We start from the raw sequence: 11,218 nt of genomic DNA, 5'->3' as shown, positions 1-11,218 counted from the left end.
TATATTACTTGTTCCTGAATCTTGAAAGAGGTAAAAGAAAATCACTCACCTAGAGAGTCTCTCCAGCAGTAACTCAAGGCATCCCTCTCTACAGTTTGCAAAGTGGAATAAGTTGAGGCAAATTACTGCCTGGGGAGGTGTTCCAGGAGCAATATAAGGAAACTTTCTCTCTGCTATCTTTGGAATATGAATGTCTTCCCTCTCCAATCTTAGAATTTATATTCTCTTCCTGCCTCTCCCCCAACAAAGAAGTCTACAAGGGAATTGTTTTCCTTTGATTTATGATGGGTAAAGAAAAAATTTTATTGAAAGTTATATTTTATTAGTATGGTTCAATTATATACTCTATTATTTGATTTCTAGTGATTTGCCTGATTTGCAAATAGAGTTTGCATTAGATAAAATGGTTCAAGCCAAGACTGTATTGTTCCCCTACTTTGAATCTTAGGTGAATATGGGGAATTCTAGGATGGAAGAAGAGTTAGTCATGAGAAAACAAGCAAGGAAGGTTTACTTAATTGAAACAATAAGAAAATTAATTTTATCCAGGCTTAGAAATTACAATGTTTGAATATTATTAAAAATATATTCTCCAATGACCTTTAATGAAGACACATGAGTAATCTTCTTTATTTACCAAGAAGATGAGAGTTATCATTGTTAACCTCAGGGATGTTCTTATGCTTATGGATAGTAGGTTATTGCTTCTGTGGAAGGATAGGCTTATGCAATCTTAGTTTAGAAACTGGATGAGATATTAGAGTTCTAATCCAACCCTCTCATTTTACAGATGAGGAACAGAGCTTCAGAGAATCAAATAATTTGACATAGGTAGTTAGATGAAGGTAACTTCATTACCCCAGACTTTGGGGGTAATTAATAATCCATTTATTAAACAGACTAAGAGATAATACATTGATGGTCATTGGTCTCTTTTGGTGATGAAAAGGCAAACCATGGAGATCATCAAGAGCTTAAATGCCTTTGGAGAAGTGGGTGCCCCTGACCTGGCTTGGTAAACAATGAATGAGGGGATAGACTTTCAAATAAGGAGATGAGTTGAAAGCTTTCAACTCCTCCTGCTGAGAATGTGGCCTGATTATGAGAGATTCCACTGTTTCCAGCAATCTGGGCAAAAGAAGCCATCTACACCCAGACCACTTAAGTTGGACCATATTGTGGGTGGAGGGCAAGGGTTCAAGGGCATGAATGAGGAATTCACCTAGATTAGATTCTTTTTACACTTTAATTAGAAATAAAATTTCCCAATTGGTTGGGGTCCTGCCAAATTGTTCCAGATTATTCCTGACCAGATTGTTCCAGAGGTTTAGGCCATTCTTATCATTGGCCCTGTCTTTCAGAGACTTGCTGACTGCCAAGGACTTTTCCCTGAATGAGGAAGGAAAAAGAGAAGAAAAAGCTGGATCCTGATACTAATAATTAGATATTAGAAAAGAGATTAATAACTACTTCTCTTAACAGTAAGTGGCAAAGCTGTGATAAAGGAAAGTATCTATAGTAGCAAATAATTATTCCTTTCCCCAATTGATTGATGCTTGGACATTAGTTGATGACTTTCAGATCCATTAATCTTTAATTTGGTTCAATCAGTTGGGATTCCTATTGTGATACACATCACACCCCAGTCATTCACAGTGGAGAAGAATGTGGAAATGATGAACTCCCTCATTCAGGTGCAGTTGAATTAATGCTCAGAGAATGAAGAGGGGGAAGAGGAAAGAGGAAACATGGTCAAGCAAACATATTAAGAATGAATGCCCATTTTCTCTTTGTGCATGTGCATGTGCGTGGGGTGTGTGTGTGTGTGTGTGTGTGTGTGTGTGTGTGTGTATGTTAACAGAATTTTCTCTATTCATGCCTTCCAACAGAACTTACACTCTAGCAAAACATTAGCTTAAAAGTCCATGGCAAAAAGGGTATCCTGCACAGTTTGTGTTTCAGGATCTTTAAGCATAGTAGATTTTCCTGTGTTTTCTGGTTGAGAGGAGTAAAGCTGGAACCTTTTCCTTTGAGATACAGCTGACAAAGACTAGGGAAAGGAGTTGGAGGACAAGGCTGTGGTGGTAATTTAAATGAGAAGATGTTTCCCACCCATTAATAGGTCCATGTGACCTGCTTAAATCACCTGGAAGCCTAAGTCCTATCTGGTGGTAACAGCTTGTTGAATGGGTAGAACAGGAAGGGTAGAGCAGAACTGGGAGGAAGGTGATGAGAGTAGCTAGGGCAGAGAGAGGAGAGGACACAGGGAAGCAGGTATGCTAGGCTCATGAGTGTTTGTTTGTGGGAAGGACCCAGCAGGGATGGGGGTGGGGGTGGGGGAAGGCTTGGGGGGAGGCTTGAGAATGGCTTTGTCACCTGCAGTGATAATATGTATTGACTTCTTGGTTACTATGACATATTTGGCTTTCTGGTGTTGGGATTTGGCTTTCTGGTGTCTGAATAAATGTTTTTCTTTTGCCTTCTATATGGAGAATCTGTTATACTTTCTGATTCAGAACTATGCCGGCATATTCATAGTTGCCCTGGGTGCTATGAATATTGCCTTGGTGATACATTTGCCATCACAAACAGGATCACATGGCATAAATCTTTATTTGGAGGCAGAAAGGCTTTAGAGGAAGAAACAGATATCCTGGGATGGGAGGATTTAATGTATTCCGCCCTAACAAGGGAATAGGCTAAAAGCACTGGACCCTGTGAAAACTGGGAACTGCAGTTAACAGAGGGGGAACCTAGAGATTTGGAAAGGGTGTTAGCAAGGAATATCAATAAAACCAGGGAAAGAACTGGCAAGAGTGTGTAGGAGAGGCTGGATTTTATTAACAGGTTACTGCATGATTTGTGAAAGCAGAGACAAGCTGCTGAAAGAAAAAATTCAGATGGAAAAAAGTTAGTTTGCATGGGAATTCTCAGTGGTTGGCTCTCCTTCAAAAGAGCAAGCTGGAGGTCTTAGGTGGAAGAAAAGTCAGTTCATTTAGCTGAGAAGAAGAAGTGGAAGGATTGCAAAAGAAGTGTGCATACAGCCTTTGTACAGACCCAGCCTATTTGCCACGGTGAAGACTGCCAGGAGAATGTGTGGGAGGAAAATGAAACAATGTTACAAGGGGAGACTTCTCAGGCAGAAGCACACCCTATATTAGGGCGAAAACAAGAGAACCAAGTAGGGAGACACTGATTAGGGAGATAATTGAGGATTTTACTCAGCAGGAGGTCACAGATATTTTGCTTCTGTTCACCCAAAGGATGGAAGAATCATTAGTGTCTTGGATGGTGAGAATCAGTGAGGAAGGGGCTGGAGGAGTATATACACATGGCAGGGATTACTTGAAATTTATAGGTATTAATCAGAATTCTTTTGCACACCAAACTTTTAGTGATTACAATATGCAAGGAGACAACAATAAGACTAATCTATTAGCATTGTCTGCAGAAGAATGCAGTAAACAGTATCCTACTGAATCTCTGTGGCCTAGTGGAGATAGACCCTAATATTCACTTAGGGACTGTATAATAAAGTTAAAGGAAGAGGTGATGAAGACTGCCATAATGATTGGAAATGCAGATGTACACTATGATACCCCCTTAGCAATTTCCCATAGAAATATAATAGTGAAGATGGCTACTCCTGCTTACAAGCACTTATTTTTGACTCTAATAATTGGGGAAATAGGGCACCCTCTTTCAGAGGTGCTGGACAAGATGTTACAGTTAAGGGACTTAGGGGACTGGGGATAAAATAAACTTCCTCGAGAGCCAAGAGTAAATAGTCAACAGATTCAATGTCAGAATAGATTGACAAGAAAGAATTGTCTAAAGCTCTAATGAAAGCAAGGGTAGATTCTGTAAGCATAGATGGTATTACAACTAATTAACTATACAAAATGTACCATTAAAAGAGGCTTGATACTAGACAGAATTGAGAAGTAAGAACTGTCCCTACAGATCCTCCTGAACCCTTGTAACCAAGTTTGTCACACTTTCAGGGAGAATAGGAAATTGAATGAGACCAAGCTCAGATTAAAGAAATACACTGATGGGATTACAGACCCCATATCAATTTGATCAAATATTGGAAAAATGGATCAAATACTGTAACTAGCACTTTAATAGATACTGGGGCAGAGGCCTCCCTTATTTATGGAAATCCTGATAAGTTTAAACATGAAACTCCTATCACCATCACAGGACTGGGAGGGGCTGAAATATCAGTTAGAAAAGTCAAACTAATGATGAAAATTAGATAATTACCTAAGAAAGAGTATACTGTGGTAATTGTACCCATTCCTGAATACATAAATGGAACAGATATATTGAGAGGCATAACTTTAAATTTACCTGAGGGGAGATACCAATTTGCAGTAAGGAAGATATGAATTAATACAGTTTTAGTGGGTAAAATAAAAATGGACCCAATCACTTTACCTGAACCAACTAAAGTAATTACTTTAAAGTAATATTGTGTGCCAGGTGAGCTAGATGAAATTACCAATACTATAAAGGAATATGTTAAGCCAGGAGTGTTAGTCCCTACAACTACTTGATGGAATAGTTCTGTCTAGCCAGTGTGAAAGTCAGATGGGACATAGAGGATGACAGTGAATTATAGACATTGAATAAGGTGACTCCTGTATGCTGCTGTTCCAAATATGGTTACCTTAATAGAAAGGATCCTGAAATATGATGGGACTTGGTATGCTATTACTGAGTTAGCCAATACTTTCTTCACTGTCCCAGTAGATTCTAAACAATGGGATCAGTTTGCTTTCACTTATCAGGATCAACAATATACCCTTGTCACAAGGGTGTTTGCATAGTCCCACTATTTGTCATAGGAATGTGGCTGAACATTTAGACGACAAGAAGACCAAAAGTTGGTAGGATTATTTGGATATTGGTGACATCACATACTGTATCTAGGACAAATTTTGAAACCCTTATATAAAATTACTAGGAAAAAATATGAATTTGATTGGGGATGTGAGCAGAGTAAAGTGTTTGAAAAGCAAAGGCCACTATACAATTGGCCCTAAACTTATGGTGTATGCAAAGTGTCCCAGTAAGGATGTCTTCCTTACAGCAAATTGGTAATTTCACCCTCAGGTGAATTTACAAGTGACCATACAGGATGAATATGCAAACTGGTGTTTATGGCAAAAACACCAAAGCCAAAATGTACCCTTAGAATTTTGGTCTAGGAAACTCCCTTCATTTGGAATTCAATATACCCCTTTTGAAAAGCAGTTGTTAGCTGCATATTGGGTTTTGGTAGAGACTGAACAACTGACTTTAGGCCATGAGGTAATATTAAGGTCTGGAATCCCGATTTTGACCTGAGTAACGATTATCCCAGCTTCTCACAGAATTGGACATACACAAGAGGCTAGCTTAATTAAATGGAACTGGTATATTCAAAATAGATCTAAAGCAGGCAAAAGTGGAGTTTCTGCTTTACATTCTGTAGCAAACGTAGATACTGAGGGAAATGATACATACTCTGAAACAAAGTCACTGTTGGTACAATCCTTGGTAAAACGGAATTCAGGTTATGGTGGATTAATTGTAGAACAGAGACATGCACAGTTTATTCATGGGACAGCAAAATATTTGGGCCACAGAAGACATTGGAAAGCAATAGCCTATAACTCATGTACGAGGTGAACTTTGGAAAGTATTGGGATAGGTAGAAGTAGTCAATATGCTGAATATTGGCAGTACACCAAGCTATCAAAACAGAACAAGGAGGACAATATCATATATTCACTGATTCAAGGGCAGTAGCTAATGGGTTAGCTACGTGGATGCCCATGTGGAAAAATAAAAATTGGGAAATTCATGGCAAACAAGTCTGGAGCAAAGAATTATGGGATGATATATGGGACATGTCTTTGGTTATTATTTTGTCAGTTTTTCATGTAGATGCTCACCTGGACCTCACCATGCCAGAACGTGAGTACAATGTACATGCTAATAAACTAGCAAAGATTGCTACTCATCATATTGTCCCACTCTGATACCAAATGATGATCTGGTACTAGCAAAATAGGTTCATCAAATGGCCAGCTAGTTAGGTGTCCAGGCCACAGACCAGTGTGCACAAGGCCAAGGTATTTGTATCTCTTATTCATTGTTAAAACAAGCAGCAGAGGAATGTTATATATATCAACTGGAAAAAGAATGCTCTGTTCCTTGGGTAGTATTTGGAGAGACAGCAAGAGGAAAATACCTGCCCAAGTTTGGCAAATAGATTATATTGGACCCCTACCCCAAATAAAGGATGCAAGTTTAAACATACTTGTGTTGACACCTACTCAGGTGTATTACTGGCTTGTCCCTATAACAATGTGACCCAGAAAAACAGCTGTAAAACTCTAGATATCATAAGTCTATATTATGGAACCCCAATGCAAATCCAAAATGACAATGGGTAGCATTTCAAAGGTGAGGAAATGTGTATTCAACAATATAGAATGGATATATCATATTCCGTATTATTCACAAGTATCTGGATTAATTGAAAGAATGAATGAATTATTGAAAGAGCAGTTAAGGAAGTTAAGTTCTAATAATTCTTATCAACATTGGAAAGATAAATTGTTCACTGTTTTACTTAATTTGAATAGTAGATCATTGGGAGGAAGTATACCTCTAGCCAGGATGATGACCTCAAATCTGCAAATTAGAAAACAACAAACACATAAGATCCCAAATATTGAGTATTGGACTGTGAGTTCACATGTGACAGTACTGTATCCAGGGACACCTGGTTTGGCAGGATATAATTTACATTGTTTAGAGGACTTTTGGTTGTATTAGAAAAGATATAAGAAAAATCTCTACCGGAATATGTATAAGAATCATTTTAGATGGATATTACCTAAATCAGGATTAGCAGGTTGAGGAATATGTGTATTGGCTGGGGTGATAGATTCTAATTATCAAGGACAAATTATTTTGACATTCCAGAATTTAGGTGAAGAACCCATACAGTTTTGTAAAAATGATAAAATAGTACAAGTGATTATTATTCCTTGTGAAACAATACTCCTTTGTGAAAATTGACTCCCCTCTTCCAAAATAACTAGCAGAACTGAAGGGTTGGGTTTTAATGATAGAATAAAATTGGGAGCTAAAGTATGGGCAAAATGGAAGCCAGATATTGTTCCAAAGGCTCTGGAAATTGTAGCACATGGGAAAGATAATACCTTAACTGTTGTTTATTCAGGAGATGATGATTACCAAATTATACCCCTAACTCATATATTCTACCATGAATGAGGCTATGATAGTGGCTTTGTGAACTCTAGAAGCACTGCTGACCTTACCTGCCTTGCTTCTGGTTATTGTCTCCTTGTTTCTCTTTGACTTTTTGTCTGGTAAACTTGTTTGCTAGATTTGTTTCCTGCAGGCTTAGTACCCTGTACCTACAGATGCCTGATTGCTTAAGCCAGATGTCATGCCCTGTCCACAACTGTGATATGTCACTCCCTGGACATGAGGTCAACCAAGCTCTGGATGCCAGCTAAAGAACTGATCCCTCAAATGGGACCTCTTGGGGCAGGGACAGCTCTACGTCTAGTTTCAACAGAAAGTAGCTACAGAAGAGATCTTTGCCCCTTAAGCCAAGGCTTTTGGCTCCATTTGTTTGAGGGGGAATGATGGGGTGCTTGTCCTCAAGCCCCACCCTAAGACATTGTTTTATATGCTTATTTTCTGTTATCCCTGTTACAATTCTACTAATACCAGTTGACCAACTGACCAATATAATGAATACAAAAGATCTTGGGACCAAATGTAATGGCAATTTAAATGGGAAGATCTTTCCCATTCATCAATAGGCCCATGTGACCTGCTTAAATCACCTGGAAGCCTAAGTCATAAGTGGTGGTAGGAGCTTGCTGAATGGGTAGAACGGGAAGGGTGGAGGAGAACTGGAAGGAAGGTGGTGAGAGCAGTTAGGGTGAAGGGAGGAGAGGACATAGACAAGCACACACAACTAGGCTCAAGAGTATTTGTGGGAAGGCCCCAGCAGGGAGGGGAAGGGGGTGGCTTGGGAATGGCTTTTTCCCCTGCAGTGATAATGTGAATTGACTTCTTTATTACTATGACAGATTTGGCTTTCTGGTGTCTGAATGAATGTTTTTCTTTTGCCTTCTATATGGAGAATCTGTTGTACTTTGTGATTCAGAACTACACCAGCATATTAACAGTTTTCCTTGGTGCTGTGAATATTGCCTTGGTGATACAGAAGCATAGCAAACATCTATACATCCCTCCAGGAGATTCAGGTAAGAAAGCCAAAAGAAATAGTCTTATTTCCCATGACTCCATTTGTGTCTCCACTGCCCTTCAGCACATATGGATACAGTCAGTATAAAAAGGGGAAGACATAAATATAAGGTATAGAGTGGGCATAAGACCATAAATATAGCAGCAGGCATGTGCGTATTATTTCCATTTTCTCCAAAGTCTATCAAGCCATTCATTAACACTTGAGAAGAAGTAATTGAACTCTTATAGTCTCTTGACAGTCAGTCATAATAGTTATCAGAGGCAGGAATTGAAGGTTGGAATGGTCTTTTGGATTCCAATGAAGTTCAAGAATGAAAATCCTAAGGCAAAGAGCAAATGGCATCCCTTTCTCCCTCAGTCAGTTGGTTGTACCAATGTACTCAAGAGGAATTTGAAATCAGGGGAACATACAAGCTTGTGTTTCACATGGCCCAGCACTGTCACATCACCTGTTCCGCTATCTCCAATGCCAACAGAAACAAGCTCCTACAAAAAGGAGTGTTACATCCAGAGTCACTTTGCTCAGAAGCAGTTGCACCTTTCCAGATTTTTGGTTAAGTAGTTTTCTCACATGATCCTCTGTCAGGTCACTTAGTATACATAGGTTTTCTGTCAGTGTAGTATCCCTGTTTTTCTCTGTCTTCATGAGCACCATCTGCCCATCTTCTCCTTAAAGCTCTGTCTTGATGGGCTTGATGTCATGGGTAGGAGGTTGACCAGGAAGCATGTTAGGCTGCTGCAGGAATAAAAGCTCTTCCTCCTTGTCAAAGCTCAGTTCCCTGAATAAATCTGCCACAGACACATCTTGAGGAAGTCCAGGCACCCTTCTGTCAGGCCTGGAGGGGGCAGTTGCCTTGGTCTCATCCTCATCTTGTGGTTCCTCTTTTACTTTCAGTCCTGGCATATCCACCTCCATGTTCTCTTCCTTGGCTCTCCCCAGCCTGAGCTTGACATCAGGTTCTTCAGTCTCTTCCATAAAGAACCACCTTGGTTGAGCCAGATGAAGCTGCACAGGCTTGTTTCATGTATTATTCTTGAGCCCTGGGTCATGTATAAAATTATCCTTCTCTAGCATGTGTAGAATTTGTTTAGTTTCCTCACCCATTTCCCTCTTCTCCTTTTTAATATTGATAATACGAGATGGGTCAAAATCTGAAACATCCATTATCTTATTCTATTTGCCTTTCTTCTTCATAATTTCTGCAGGACTCTGCTCAAAAATGGATTGGGATTGGATCACTTCTTGACAACCCCTCCCTCAACCATGCCCATCTTGTGGTTGATCTTGATTCCTCACTCATTTCTCTTTCTTAACTGATATTTCTTCCTTTGGCTCTTCATTTACCTTCAGGCTAATGATGTTAGGAGTGAAGGTTTTCCTCTTGATGCTGAGAGTGAGGCCTCCAGAATGGACAGAAAGGAAGCAGCCTGGGAATAGGGGGGCTGCAGGCCACTGCCCAATCATCCCTTGGATCCCTGGCAGCAAGGGTCAGCGCCCTCAGGTGCTCTCCAGCATCCTGAGAGTACCTATAACCTAGCACCACATAGCTGAGAAACCTTATCCAGGAAGGCACATCACCCACCTAGAGCTGTTCCTGTCAGCCTTGCACCTGCAGCTATTGCTGCAGCTGTGTCTGAGAACCATGCAGAACTTGTCAGGTAGCTGCTGGGGGCTGCCACCTTGAGGGATGGCAGAAATTGGTCTGGCCTGCTGCTTCTGTCTAGTTCCCCTGTAGGTCACTGAGGTGCTGAGGTGAGGGGTGGAAATTGTTGGGTTCATATGGGCATTACCATTTTAGTAAAGGGCAGAAGTGAAAATTCCAGTATCCTTTGCTTCTTTCTACGGCTGCAGTGGCTCAACTCTGTACAGTTTGGGTGTAGCCATCTTCTTCGAGTGTCTGTTCTCTTGAAAGGCAGAGTAATGTAATGAAAAATGTACAGGACTTGGACTCAGTAGTTAGGGTTCAAATCTTCCTTCAGAGATTCACTGACTTTGTGACCAAGGGCAAGAAACTTCTCTGGACCTCAGTTTCCTTACCTGAAAAATAGAGATGATAATATCTGGAAACCTCTCTCAGTATTCTTATTGTGGAGCAAATAAGGCAATCAATCAATATGTATTTATTAAGTATATACTCTGTGTTAATCACTTGTGTTTGTCCTTCCTTCTTGAGGAGGACCATGACATTTGATTTGAATGAGGGAGGACTGTACAAGGTCACTAGCCTCACTTTGTTCTCCTGAGCCATCTGGGTCCAGTGGCCTGATATACATCAGGATAGCTGGAGATGGTCCAGGATGTAATATGAGACCCTTTCAGGCTAAGGTCTTATTAGATTGTCACTTTGAGTGTAATACATCCATTTAATGAATAGGCTTCTTTAAGTAGTTACTCAAGGGATGGCCTCTTTAATAAAAAAAAAAAAACAATGGGGTACAAAGAATAACACGAACTTCCTAACCTCAAGGAGCTTACATTCTATAGACAATATTTTTAAGTCACATAAAGTTATCTATTATTATTGTCATCTTTTTTTACTTAAAGAAAGTGAAAGGTAAATTTTCTCAGCAAAGAATTACATGATCTTTTTTCACAAGGGCTGTGCCCCCTATCAAAATGAAAATACCCCTGAGAGAGGTAACCCATGAAGTGGTAGTCCGTCATTTTTACATTTGTGAGAAAATGTTTTCAACCCTTTGTGTTGAGCATGTATTATAAGACAGGGAGAGTATCTTAGAAATATCAAGTACCTATGGGAGGAAGGAATACTTTGAAGGCAAAGGTTATTAAAGAATAATTTTATTTACTTCCTTATCAGCAGCTTGTTTCCATTTGAGAATAAGTCAGGATAGCAAAATGTATGGTCGTAGGATTTTAGTTTAAATCCTGACTTTATCACCTGGGGAC

The 11,218-nt window shown here is 39.7% G+C and overlaps 1 pseudogene; it reads right to left on the bottom strand.

Annotated features, from left to right (window-relative positions):
• Window positions 1–8,664: 8,664 nt before the first annotated feature.
• On the bottom strand, window positions 8,665–9,799 carry LOC140518839 (DNA-directed RNA polymerase III subunit RPC4 pseudogene; annotated as a pseudogene).
• Window positions 9,800–11,218: the final 1,419 nt, after the last annotated feature.

The sequence above is a fragment of the Notamacropus eugenii genome, chromosome 1, assembly GCF_028372415.1.
Source record: "Notamacropus eugenii isolate mMacEug1 chromosome 1, mMacEug1.pri_v2, whole genome shotgun sequence".
Taxonomy (NCBI): domain Eukaryota; kingdom Metazoa; phylum Chordata; class Mammalia; order Diprotodontia; family Macropodidae; genus Notamacropus; species Notamacropus eugenii.
This window is presented reverse-complemented; position numbering and strand designations above follow the sequence as displayed.